We start from the raw sequence: 14541 nt of genomic DNA on the forward strand, positions 1-14541 counted from the left end.
GTCGAGTCCAATACTGTAGCACAACACCACCCTCAGAATGCACACTGTCTGCAATGCAGACAGTGCGTACTCCAAGGGTGGTTGGTAGGGGGCCCCTGCACTGTGTTTCACCAACCATTCCACGGTGGGGTCCTCGCCATGGAAACAGAAATTGTGATCAGCATGGCGGCGCTGAGTTCAGGGTCCATCCGTCAGCCCATTGGGAACTTTGTTCCTGGCGGTGACAGCATGGTGGTCCGACCGCCTGGAGTGTGGCGGTCCGACCACCACCTCAAGTCTGGCAGTCCTTGGACCGCCAGACACGTAATAAGGCCATAAAGGTGTTAACAGTTGTAACAATATTTGTATTCTTTTATGAAAATTCTGTCAAGAAAATGCCAATCACACTCTACGTGTAAGCTATGTAAATCTAATTTTCACCTAATTAAAATGTGATACATAAAATTAATAAAAACATAAATGAATGAGTCAAAATTACGTTGTCAAAATTCAAAGAGGTTTAATATTGCCATATAGTTATAGCCCAGTCAAAGCACTGCAATTCTATTATTTTAGCTTCTTTATTGGAGGCTTAAACGATAAATATAAAACGTCTCCTTATATAATGCTTTTCTTTGCTACAAAATAGTTATTCTTCATGCTATGAATTGTTACCACTAGTGACTGTCCAGGCTTGATATGTGTGTCTAAATAAAACAAATACAATTTTCCATTGCCTTTAAGTTGACAAAAGGAAGTTTAAAATTGTTCGTTAACACTGCTTAAGATTCCGCTAAATACTATGGCGAGTAAATTTCCTCACCAAAATCTGACTGTACCAAGAATTAGGCTGTCTCCATATAAATAACAGTAACTGAAAGAACGAATAAGCCTTTTTTTAAACTTGCAGATACCTAAGAAAAGGCTCTCCTGGCGGTGTCAGAAGAACCAGATGAGAACCAATTAGTATGTAAATAACTGTTTTTTCAGAGATTTCTAAAATTTTAGTTGGTAGCTGACTGACCGCATGTGGAATGTAAGCAAGTTCCAGGCTTTGGCATTTAAAAAGGAGAAAGCACGGCCACCTCATTCTGCCCTGGGAACTATCAAAATATAGAAGTGGCACATATGACCCTCGTGGGAATACAATCACTGAAGTGGGTAGTCATTTAGCTGATGTAGGAGGCATGGAGAGACTTGAGACTTGCACAAGGCTTTGAAAATACACGTTTAGCCGATAGAAAGCCTGTGTAAAGACTTCAAATAATTGAAGAGTAGACGTGACTCCAGAATATGGTGTGCTGCCACATTCTGAATAGGTTTTAGTCTGGCCTCAATGTAAGCTGTAAGACTGTTATAAAAAGCTTTACCAAATCAAGTCATAAGAGAATGATGAGCTGATGTATTGCCTTTCTAAAAAGAAGCAGGTAGTGCTGGGTTTGTAGGTATGAACCATAATTATGCCACCATACCCTAAAGAAGTAGCAGGAAGAGGAGGCAGGTCCAGATCTCCGTGCCCCAAATAAACAAGTACCTCAGTTTTGCATGCCTTTAGCCACAGTCAATTGCTGCCCATGCACTTTGCAGTTGTACATAAGCAGTCTTTTAATTGGGGCTGTAGAAGAGATTTTTTCACCATATCAATGTAAAATTATCTGAGTATTACCTGCATAAATTAAAAAGAAGCAAATTAAAAGAATGAATGAGAGCAGCAGGGGAACGCATAAATATTACAATCAATAGCTTTAAGTTTATTCCAGCTGGGGGGGAGCGGAACCAACTGCCGAAGATGGCGGGCGCATAGCGAAAGAGGTCAGGTCCGGCCTGCATCAATCCTCATTTATAGACACCACAGCCGGGGGGCGGTGCAGGGAGACAAGGACCCCAGCTGTACAGAAGACAGAGGTCCTCGGGGGAGCAAGCAAAGCCCAGCTACGGCTCCCGCTACGCATGTAATTGGCAGGCGAAAAAGAGACTAATCCAGCACCAGTGAGAAAACAAGATGACAGCTGTTTGGCAGTGAAGACGCCAAGAGGCCCAAAGAGGATGAGCTGGTGAGACCTGCAGTGCTGGGGCTCCCCTTGCCGGCGGTGACCGAGGACGGGGGTGGCCCATAGCAGGAGTGTGGGAGCACCCAAAAGGCCCGTGCTGGTGGGAACACAAGATGGTGGCCGCTCAGTAGCGTGGACCCCAAGCAGGCCGCATGGAAAGAGACGGCGAGACAATGGCGTTGGGTCTCTCTACTGGCAGTGGCTACCGTCGGAGGAGACCCATCACCAGAGGTCCCGGGTTGGCCCTGCTCAAAAGGTGAGGAGGGGGAACGGGCATAGAGTGGCGCTCTGCCCCCCAGCACCGAGAGGCCTGAAGAGGCCCAGGCATCCTGCGCGCCAGGGCCTATACTCATCCACCGGGCCAGGCGAGGAGGGAGGACCTGGTTCGGAGGGCAGGAAACAAAACCCCCGATGGAGGATATGAGGTTAAGGAGCCCTGCAGCTGCAGTACTCAGAAGGCGGTGGCCTCTTGGGGGAGTGCAGCTGCCTTGTCGTAGAGCTGAGGAGCCCCTGCTATGTCTGCTGCCCGGAGCCGGCTTTTGAGAGAGGGGGCCATTGAGTGTGGCACAGACAGAAATAAGAACAGAGAGAGCCGGGCCCCTGAGGAGGCATTCCAGTGTGGGGGATTGGTGAGCGCTGACCTCTCGGCAAACCCACTGTGAGACCTGGAGAGAAGCCATCCTCATAGCCGCAAAGGGGGGGAAGAGGAAGGGCCTCGCCTGCTATGCACCGGCTGCCAGATTCACATACGGGGGTCGGAGGCACATCAGTAGAAGGCGTCTGGGGTGGGACCGACAGTGCTGGCAAGTGGTCCCTTCTCTGGTCGCTCTGCGCAGGAGATTGTCAGACGACTGGGGGACTGCCCACGAAGCCCTACAATGGGGCAACAATGCCTCAAACCCAAGGCGCAGAGACCACCCAGCCCAGACAGTGTGGCATGGGTGAGCCGATACCAAACCAACCTGCGCAGCCCCCCCAAATGCAAGCTACTCTCCACAAGATACTGGAAGTGATAGAGGACAAAAAACACCCCTGTAACTCCAGCACCAGGCCGGCCTCCCAGACCAGTGGTGGCAAAACTGCTACATTACAGGGATCGGGACATACTGTTACAGAGAGCACGGGAGACGGGCCCTTTCACTGTAGAGAACGGCAAAGTCAACATGTTTCCCGACTATATAGCTTCAGTGCAGGCGAAGCGGGATTGGTGAAGAAGGCATTGCGACATGAAGGGTCTGATAAGCCCTGCTCTTCCCCTCCAAGCTGAAGATAATGGGGTACGGCAAAACACACTTTTGCCAGACACCAGAATGGGACTGGCTTGAATCCTGCAAAGGTGTCAAACTTGATAGTTCAAGGGCCCACCAAGTGCTGCTGGCTGTCGGCGGAAGAGGCGCCGCTCTAAGGATAGACCTGTCACTGACCGCTTGAGACGACCCACACAGGAGGACGCGCAGTGATCCAGACTACTGCATCACTGATGGAGTCATCTGCCTCAGACAGCGATAGGAACTATTCCACGAAATGGAAGAGATGTCTGATCTTGACTCTGTTGTCAGTGTGAACGAGGAGCTCCCTTAGGTGATGCCCCAGACATCAGAAGACATGATCTGACACTTCCTGGAGGGCTTACCCACGGTCCGCTATTGGCTTCCGGCTGGATAGGCAACCTGCAACTGGTTGAGGTCGGCCCAGTCAAGCTTGATGGACTATAAAAGGCGTCTAGACAACTGACCCCTTATTCGCCCTCGAACTGCTCCAGAAGGGCGACAATGAGAGACTGTAGAAGTTTGCTTTCACCAGTTTGGTCAGTTGGACGTTGCTGGACTGCTATTGGGTGGGGAGTTGGGTATTGCATTCGATTCCTTTCCTTTTTCTTGTTATGGCCAAGATATGCAATAGGTGTGGGGTTTCTGGTGTGGGGGGGTTTGGGAGTTGGAGAGAGGACCTGGAGGAGCGGACGTGAGGACCTTGCAACTCACAAAACAAAATGCTCAATAATAGTACTCCTATTAAACTGATGTCTGGAAACATTCCAGCGATGGGGACCACATTAAATCGGCACAATATACTGACCTATATGAAGAGAAGTGGGGTCCAGGTTGCACTCATACAGGAGTCCCACCTCATGAAGTCTGAGGCCGATACCCTTCGCAGGCGCTGGCGGGGACAGCTCTTCATCGCTACTTACTCAGGCTATGTGTGAGGCACTCTGATATGGGTGCGGGCGGGCTGTTCTTCAAGCCCACCACATTAGATATATACAAAGAGGGGCAGTATGTCTTGGAGAAGGGACACCTTAATCGCAGGTCCATAGTCCTGGGGAACATATACAACCCTAACCAGGACCAGAATCTTTTCTGGCAGACCCTGTCGGCCCGACTGCTGTGATTTTCTGATGGGCCCTACTTCCTGAGGGCTACAAAAGTGTTGTTGGTCTGGTCTGGGACCGCTCTTCCCCTCCACTAACAGGAGCTGTAATACTCAGAGTAGCAAAAGGCCTGGCGCAATGGCTAGACCACTGGGAAATGGCAGATTCCTGGCAGACCCAACACCCTCACAGTAAGGAATACTCACACTTCTCCTCTCTCCACCAAGTTCACACGAGGATAGATCATATGTTCTGTTCCACGACACTCATGAGTGACGTTCTACACACCGAATACCTGGGTAAGATGTTCTCTGACCATAGCCCATTGTTGCTGACACTTCAGACACTGAGGGGGCGCCCCCGATCCAAACATGGCGGTTATACCCTAGGGCCCTTGAGAACAAGGTCTTCCGCACTGCACCAGCCTCTAAGCTGAGGGACTATTTGTCTCTGAACAAGCGGACCGCTTCCTCTAGGGGAATGGAATGAAAAGCCCTGAAAGTGGTCAAAAGGAAGCACTATATTGGACACACATTAGGGATCAGGAAGGAACTAGAATTAGAACTTACCCGCTTAGAGACAGAATTACGTAGGTGGGAGTCAGGGTTGGGACAGACCCAGGAGCAGTTTAACAGCTAGCAGAGGCGCGCGAAGCCCACACTGAAGCTTTAGAGCACCTTTGTTGTTACGACTACAGGACGTACTTGGGCAATCTGCATGCAGATGAAGGCAGGGCTGGGAGATTACTAGCCTGGCTGGTCAAACCAGAGAGCAGGGGCACGCCAATTACCCACTTGACATCTAGAACTGGGATTCTTCTATACTTACCGACAGACATCAAAAAAGAGTGAAAGTCTTACCATACAAGTCTGTATAGCGCGCTGGAAAGGACTGACCTGAACTCTCTCCAGACCTACCTTGCGGGCCTGCAACTGGTGACAGTTACGGAACAGGATGTGGTGGCGTTGGGGGCACAGATGGAAGTGGGAACTGCCACCATAGCTCAGGCGATGGGGAAAACTCCGAGAACTGACTGACTCCCGCCAGAACTCAATCAGAGCTTTACCGGAACACTGACGCTCCCGGATGGTAGAGATTATACAAAGGCTTATGAGATGGGCAAATTGCCGCCATCAACTAGGGAGGCCATGGTCATCCATCTTTCCAAGGGTAAACGGAATGATTTGACGTGGCTGATTACCGCCCACTATCCATGCTGTACACTGACATCAAGGTGCTTAGCAAAATCCTCGTGTCTAGGTTGCTCCCACACATGCAGCCCCTCATACATACAGACCAGAATGGGTTTATACTCATGCGTAGTACTTTACGTAATGTACAGAGACTCTACTCTCTCCTTTATGATAACCCACGCCCTCTAGGATTGGCGGCTATGATAGTGTCAGTTGACCTGGAATAGCCTTTTGACACCATGCGCTGGGATTACTTGGAGGGGGTGTTCCTGAGGATTGGGCTGGGGCAGCAAAGGGTGCAATGGGTTAACCTGCTTTATACTCGACCCACACCGAGAGTGAAGACAGGGCACACAATTTCAAGAAGCTATGCTATTTGCAGGGGAACAAGAAAAGGCTGCCCCCTCTCGCCCCTATTGTTTGCCCTTGCGATTGAGCCCCTGGCAGCGAGCTTCCGAGCGAAAGCCAGAGATTGGGGAGTGATTAAGCGGGGAACACCGCACATTATCTCCCTCCATGCTGATGATCTCCTCATTTATTTATGAGATGGGAACACGGTGCTTCCGCGGATGGTGGAGGATATTGGCACCCTCTTGGCCTGCGCCTCAATGGGAGCAAGACATGTGTCTTCCCGGTGGTGGCAGGGATGCCACATTCGCTCTCCTGCCCAGATGATGTCCAGTAGGCTCCCCGTACTTTTAAGAATCTGGGAATTCAGATCTATCATGATTTGAAAGACCAGGGCAGGGCTCTGAAATCGGCAGTAGCCTTTTGGAGATCGTTAAAACTCCCCATTATGGCTCGGATTGCCCTGTCCAAAATAGTGATGCTCCCCAGCCTTCTTTACTACTTTGTCAATCTGCCGTTGCTCATCCCAGCGGCCTGGCTGTGTACCCTGGACAGGCTCCTGCGGGAGCTGGTGTCGGACATGGGGCGCCAGCAAGTGGCACTGGCGACGCTCTGTTTGCCACCAGAGGGTGGGGGGGTGCTTGGAGTTCCCGATTTTGAACTGTACCATCTGGTGGCTCTACTCCAGTGGCTGGCGAGATGGCTCCACGGACTGGACTCCTCAATGGTCCACCTAGATGAAGGACCTGACCAAGAGGCAGGTCTACTGTCCTTCCTACTATGGGGGAGATGCCCCCCCACCGGATCAAGCCTACTGGTGACTGAGCAAGGTTCTCAGTGTGGGAGGCTTACCAGTGGGAGGGCAGGGTCCTGAGACGAACGCACACGAAAGGTCCCTATGCCCCTGCCCTCCCACTGGTAAGTCTCCCACACTGAGAACCTTGCTCCTTCTTTACTACGTGACAGTTACAACACTGAACGGAGGCGGGGATAGCTTCAGTGGGGGACCTGCTCCAGGGTGGGATGCTGATTCTCTTTGCTGACCTGACGGACCAGACGGCCCTGCCTGCCAGCCAGTTCTTAAACTATGAGGCTATAGTTTGAGCCTTGAGAGACATTTGGGGGGACGGAAGCGAGGTAAACACTTTGACTACAATCTTACAGTCTATGATGATACCGGGAGGCGGTTCTCACCTGGTAACATGGTTCTACAGAGCCCTGAATGGGATGGTGCACCGCACTTTGGAGGGAATGAGAGGTAGGTGGGGCAAAGCCTAGGGAGACAGTTGATGGACCCTGAGTGGACTTGGACCCTGGCCAACAAACACGAAATCTCTTGAAACACCCACCTGAAGTATATCCAGTATGACTATGTTCACAGGACCAACCTTACCCCGCATGGAATTAATCGTATATATGGCACAACTTCAGGGGCATGCCCACGATGCCGGTTGGGCAAAGCAGACTTTTGCCATATGACTTGGGGATGCCCAGGGCTGCAGCACTTTTGAAGGGAGGCCATTGCTCGTCTTAACAGCACTCTGGACAGGCAAATGGACAACTGCCCAGCTGTCTGCTTACTGGGACTCTCTGATAGACCCCCTCAAAAAAAGGTTGGGAACAGATTTATTGACCTACTGCTCAGACTGGAACGTAGGAGGGTGGCGATGCCCTGGAAGTCTAGCTCGGGACCCAGGCTGAGTACATGGGTGGCAGATGTTTCACGCTGGGCTAGGGTGGAGGAGTGGGCCCAGAGGGAAGAAATGAGAGCGATGAGGATCAGACCGATAGCTCCCTGGTGGCTGGAATTTGTGGGAATGTGGGACATGTGTGAAGCCCCAATGGACCAACCTGCAAATGCCTGCACAAACAGTGAAACTAGGATCACGACTAAGCAAGACATCTAGGACCTCCAGGCAAGAGCGTGAACAACTTGTGCCCTGTCGCCCCTCCCTCCTACCCTGCTCCCCCTCTGGCCACACTGCATGCAGATGTGGACACACCTACAAATCACATAGTTTGGTTCACATAACTGAGCAATTTGTATTGTTTAGTATGTTGGGATTGTTAATTACTGCACTTGAACCGGATAGGTACCTGAGAGCCTAGAGATGACATGGATGGTGCGCAGCCACCCGGCCTCCTCGATCCACTGCCCTGACCAGAGACCCAGCAACAACTCACACTGTACTAGATTACCCTGTGCACGGAGTGGGATGGAGATTAGTTATCAGTGTGGGGTGCATATAAAATGATAGCAATGTTCGTTAGCTAATTATTGATTGCAATGAACATGTGACTTGCATGGACATATCAGCAGTGTTGATCCTGTGACTTAAGGTGATGTACCAACAGAAATACTAAAACATAAACATGTTAAAAAAAATTAAAAAAAGGTTCATTCCAGCCAGGATATTGGCCCTAAACAGAACAGAAACTAAACATAATATTTAATCCCTCATATTTGCACTAGTTAACAAGTAGCAAAGGCTGAAGAGTATTTCATTTTTAGTCAAAACAAGTAGAGTAACCATCTCCAGGTTAATCTGAGGTGTTGTCACACATTCTCAAGGAGAGTAAACGTCCCATAGTTAATTTTAGATTTCGCTTGGCTTTCCAAGGATAACCCGAGATACAATACTGCTGATTCATGTATTTTATTGGAAACTCTAGCTTCAAAAATATCTACAGAAGCTTTTGTCAGTTTAACCCCATATTTGAGTATATCATGCCTTAGTTATCTTCAACTTACATCTGATAAACTAGGACAGATGCTCAGTAAATACACAAGGCTTTCTTTTTGTTTTCTCTTCTTTTTTTTTTATAACTTGAAGTTTATGAATTAATTTAATGTGGCCCAATTAGCTATGAACCGCCATCAAGGACCTTCAAGCAAACTGTAAGGAATGGGTTTAGAACCTTAATTTTTCTCAATCTATTGTTATTATAAGGCTGTTAAAAAGGGATAGTGATAAAGTCTTTTTTGTACGTGTAGCTCCAAGAACAGCGTTACTTTTTAAATCCAGACTTTCTACTTCTCCCAGCCATGGACTCTTAACATATAATCCCTACCAATAAATGATATGTGTGCCACTGCCTTCTGCACCTTGAAACCCTCACTGTCTTATTACACACTGGTATGATTTATTGTCAATGTGTGCATGTGATGTAAAGAGTTCTGAAACCCTACAATGGGATATGCAATACTATAAAGAAATAAAATAAAATTAAAAATTAAGTGCTATATAAATTGTTTTTTTTTATTTTTTATTTTATTATCAGGAAAAAAAACATCAGTACACAACAAGATACATTGTCACTTTCAGAAAATGAAACAAAAAGAAAGATCAGCCAAACTTGTCTAAGAAATAATGTCCCCAGATCAGGGAGAACTTTTTAACATTACCTATTCTACTAGCATATCTCATCTCCTGAAGTCTAACTTGCTCCATCCTATTATACCATTCTTGACTAGTAGGAGATAATTCAGACCGCCAGTTTCTCAACAACAGTGACCTAGCCACCGCAGCGGCTATTAATACGAGCTTCTCCCATCTTGAGGAAAGTCTTGCCTCGGGGTCATAGCCCAAGCTCAACAAGCGAATGCTGGGAGATATGGGTACCAACGCAATGGATGTTAAAATTGCAAAAAAAAACTTCCAAGTATCCCTGTATACATCGGCATGTCGCAATCGTACGGATCCAACCTGTCGCTCCTACTTCCTGGCAACGAAAACACATATTAGGGTGGCCAGTCCACATACGAGATAGGGCTTGCAGGGTTCGGTACAACAACCATTTGCTAAAAAATATCATTCGATGCCAATTAGCCCCTCGTAGCACGGAGAAATTCAGGCGGTTAATAGTCTCCCAGTAGTCACCTGAGACCTCTATGCCCTCCTGACTAACCCATTTCATCTGAGCTCTTATCCCAAGATCCACTTTGACCCTTTCTGCCAAGAGCCTTCTCCATGACCCTGCATTCCCTATCCGCGAAGGTGCAACTAATTCTGTTACCAAAGATTGGGCATTAATGATAGAACTAACATCCAAGTCTCTTAAAACATGCAGAAATATATTATAGGATCCGACCAGCAAAAAATCATTGTTGACTGTAATCATGATTTTCCATGGGGTTATCCTGACATTATTCTTTGTGGTACTACCCCTAGTTGTCATCTTCCTGAATTAAGAGAATGTGTAAATCCCAATCCAAAAAGATACTTCGGGGTTTATTTTTCGTCCAATATAAGTGATCTCTATGAGCTGAATGTCACTCCTTTACTTCAGAAAACTCAGGCTCTACTGACTCGTTGGAGGCCTCTCCCTCTCTCTATATTAGGCTGCATCGCATTAATTAAAATGTCAATTCTACCACTTTTCAATTTCTTGTTTGCGGCTATTCCGTGTGTTCTAACGCAACTTTAAAAAAAAAACTGGAATCCCTATTTCGCTCATTTATTTGGCAGAACCGAAAGGCCCGAGCCGCATTGAGTATACCGTACGCCGATAAGGAGAAGGGGGGACTGGCCTTGCCAAATTTCAAAGATTACTATTATGCATTTTTTGCACTATTATGCTAGTTTTAAATTAGAATACTCCGTGGGCTTTTTTACTGATTTTCGGGTATTAATATGTAGAGAGCATAATATCCGGAACCCAGCCCTCTTGACGAAATCGCCTAAAAAAGTTTGTTATAAAATTCTTAAATGGTTTCTCAAGAAAAGATTGGATTTTTTTTAGAAAATATTCAATCCCTTCTGTACATTTTGACACTCCACTCTCACAGATTTTTCTACATTCGGGGACCCAGCTTAACGAAGTCTTGGTGAAGAGGTGGGAGCGCGCCGGTTTTAGTAAGATTGGAGATTTTCGTGCTGAGGATAACTGGGAAGGCCCAAGGCTTTCTGATCACACAAACTACAGTTAGGGGAAGGTCGTGCTCAACAAAGCAGTAATTTTAGCAGAGGAATCTTAACAAGAAGATCGACCTGTCATCAGCTCTTACATACGGGTGTGCCAGGAGCTTTTTTTTAATTGAGGAATTAAAAGAGCTATTTTCTATTCATTATGAAACTGGTCCAGAGCAAAGGAGCAATTGCACGGTGTAGTCAAGGCTGGGGCAATGAAAGGGGCAATAGACTGTATCACTTTTATTGGGCAGACATTAAATGTGGATCCAGAGGAGATGGACCTTCCTTTAAATAGGATCATGCTGTAAGTGATGGAGGTAAATTAATATAGCGTATATGCCCTGCACGATGTGTGGGGTCTATTATAAGTTGCTGTTGATCAAGCGCTAAACAAGATTATGAAAAAATGCCCCTTTTTGCATGGTCATCCCCATTTTTAGCTTTATTGTATTGCTGGTTTTTAGACTCTGCAAACTGGGTCACTGCTGTCCAGTGCCCAGTGTATGTGCCTGACTCCTAAAGCATGTACACATTGACTAATCCCTAATTAGCACATTTCACTTTTCTATACAACCACTGTTTTTGGTGTGTAAATACTAGCATGGCATGAAAAAGTAAATGTCACCTCTAGACTGTAGCAGTTATTGTGCTATCCACTAGCATGACAAAGGAAAATATGGCATCATACCTTCAATGATAGCCTGACTGCTGCGCTGTAACACCTGCAGTGTGATTGTAAAAATAAACCTTTTTAACAGGAAAAAAACTTACTTAAAATTTTAGTAAGTCACCCCTATTTAAAAATAGTGGCCCACAATGCAGGATGCATTACATTTAAATGATGGTCATGTAGAAAAGGTATGTTGCTAAGTGCCTACAGTGAGAAGGCCCTAAAAACTATTTTCTGTGTGGAAGGCCTAGCTGTCCTATGTAGATAAACAGAGTACAGATTAAAATACTAATACTGCTAACTCTGAAATGGAACAAACTACAAACATATTTAAACACTATTTTTAAAAGGTATTTAAATTCAATGATGAAGTCAGATTTTTTATAATATTAAATAAAGATAACTTTCAGAAAATTGCCCATTTATCAGCCTGAACTATTGGAAGGCTATTTAGCGTAAGTCTCTTCCAGCTCCCATTATTGTTTCAAACCCAGTAAGGATCATACGGCTAATCTCTTTGGTGGCTCCAGGAACATACAGAAAATTGTAAAATCACAGTGACCAGTGGCAACAGGACCTGGACTGGACTTTGCTGTTGCACTCTGCCTGGCACCCCAATGGTCTTTAAGTGCTCCACCTGGGGCCCTGTTGGACTTGAAAGTCTACCCATGTGGTTATTTGAGCACCAAGAACAGTTTGAGAACTTTAAAACATTTTTTGCTGCAGCTCTCCAGAGCTTCAAGAGGACAGGTCGTGAAAAGCTTTGGACCATCAGTTCCACAGCGTCGGATTGAATTTGGAATGTGTCCTGCATGAAAACAGTTTTTCCTCAGAAAAAGGACAGAGTACCTTTTCTGACTGGGACTTAGAAACTTTTTCATACTTTCTGGTCCCTAGTGGGGCCAATCCACTTGGTGTTTCCAGCCTGTGCTTCTTTGCAGTCAGCCTCAAATTCCACCTAGGTTTCGGTGTACCACAACCATTGACTACTGTTTGTGTTCTGCACTTTTTGGTGCTATTGTCACTTAAATCTTTAAAAATACATATCTCAGGTTCCCCTCATTTATTTTTTGTTTTTCCGTTGTCATTTCGTTCATTAAAGTTTACTTTCATTTTATATATTGGAGTGGTATTTATACTGTGTCGTGTTTTAACTTTTTAACTATTTTGATATTTCTAAATGCTTTATAAATGTTCTCCAAGTTACGTCTGTCTGCTTTGTGCCACAGCCACCAGGGGTTGAGCTCAGGTTTAAATTACTGAAATCTGTAAATGGATCTAACATAATAGCAACTTTCTCATTTGTGGAGGACACCAATCCACCACAATTTATGAACTACTTTTTCACAAAGATGTAGCCAAGCTGTGAGATTTGCTGCATGACGTATCTTTAGCCATGCCATTAAAACCCCCAAGGATATTTACCTTGTTGGATTTTAATTGAAGTGGGTCAATGTTCTCTAAAAAGAATTTAAGAAGGAACTTAAAAAAACAGATGGACAATATGCCAGAAAATCCTTAATACTGATAGCAATGCTTATAATTTTTGTTTATTGAAATATAGTCCACATCAAGACAGGTACCCGTAGACAAGGAAGAAATAAAGAGAGAGGATTTGCTGATAGCTATTGATCCATTTCCAAGGCGTGAAGAATGATCAGTACAAAAGATTTGACATCTGTTAGTGACAGCTACAGCAATATCTGGATGACAAGAGTCTTTTAGCCATGTCTCAGTGACAAATATCAGATCTAGTTTGGGCTCGGTTGCAAAGTCATAATTCTCAATCAAATGATTGGCCATATAGCGAGCTCTCAGTGAAGTGCATGAAAATCCTCCTCAGTTTGTTTAACTATCAGAGATGTATTTATTGTCACATTCCGCAATTTTGTGAACTATAACATCATCTAAATTAAATCAAACATCTCAGTCACAGTTTACTCCCATCTTTTATGTGAATTACACAATATCACATACAACCATGGAAAAGGTGGAATGCAATCTAAAATCAGCCTCCCTCGAGATGCAATCAATGCAATGATGTCCTGTCTTAGCACAACCTGTTTCAATCTCCGAATAACATCTCTACATGAATCCAACCTGTGTAGAAGGTCCCATCTTTCATATTTTAGTTGCCATTCAGTTACACTTACTCTAAATAAGATCAACTACTTTGATGAACCAAACAAGGTCAAAGTTACTCCAACCTTAACCCCACAAATAATGGCCTCTCAATTCAGTAAAGCAATGTGGAAACCTTACAGGGGTTAACAAATGAATAAATAACATTAATGACTTGAATGAATAAACTAGCCTCTGTGGCATGCAGGGATGTAGAGGCAAGTTTGTGTGATACTGACTTTGGTAGTGGGTGTGTCCATCCTCAGTTAGATTTCAGTAAATTGTCCTGAAGTAGATATGAACTGCTTTTTATTATTCAGGACACCGCACACATGCTTATTGTTTTGAAGTGCGTTCTTTATGTGTTTTACTGTAGGTGGTAATGTTGAAATCAAACATTTCAGTTCAGCTAATGCCCGTTTCAAACTGTGTGTTGTGTCAGCCATCCGTGCTCAAATGCAACTAGGTAGGCTGCTGAAGGGTCCAATATGTGTCGGGATGAATCTGGCAGAAAAGTTTAGTTTGGTCTTGTACTTAAAGGGGAATGAATTCGGTCACATGACATGCCATGGGCTCAGTCACGTTTTTCTAACTTCAATTTATTGTAGTAGGTCATTAAAATCCTTAAGATAAGACTACACATTTTTTTTGCCATTGAGACATCATTAGCAGTAAAGCAGTACTGTACTAACTGCTAGGTACAGCATTCAGAACTGAGCCAAAGCATCTAGACCCCTTCTTGTGAATTCGGGATAAGTGGGAGTTTCATCAAACATATGCAAAAAAAAAATCCACTTCATGCAACTGCAGAAAAAATAAATTTAAAAGTATGAATATTCGTAGATGTGGGAAAGGGCCAAGAGACGTTCTACAACAAAGCTTTACATCCTGATAA

General features: G+C 45.4%; 1 protein-coding gene across 1 annotated transcript in view; it reads right to left on the reverse strand.

The window, feature by feature from the left end:
* The window catches only part of DLGAP2 (DLG associated protein 2), a 3577612-nt gene that overhangs the window by 2930931 nt on the left and 632140 nt on the right, over positions 1–14541 (reverse strand). The gene's annotated exons all lie outside the window — the stretch shown is intronic.

This window comes from Pleurodeles waltl, chromosome 5, assembly GCF_031143425.1.
Source record: "Pleurodeles waltl isolate 20211129_DDA chromosome 5, aPleWal1.hap1.20221129, whole genome shotgun sequence".
In the NCBI taxonomy this organism is placed as follows: domain Eukaryota; kingdom Metazoa; phylum Chordata; class Amphibia; order Caudata; family Salamandridae; genus Pleurodeles; species Pleurodeles waltl.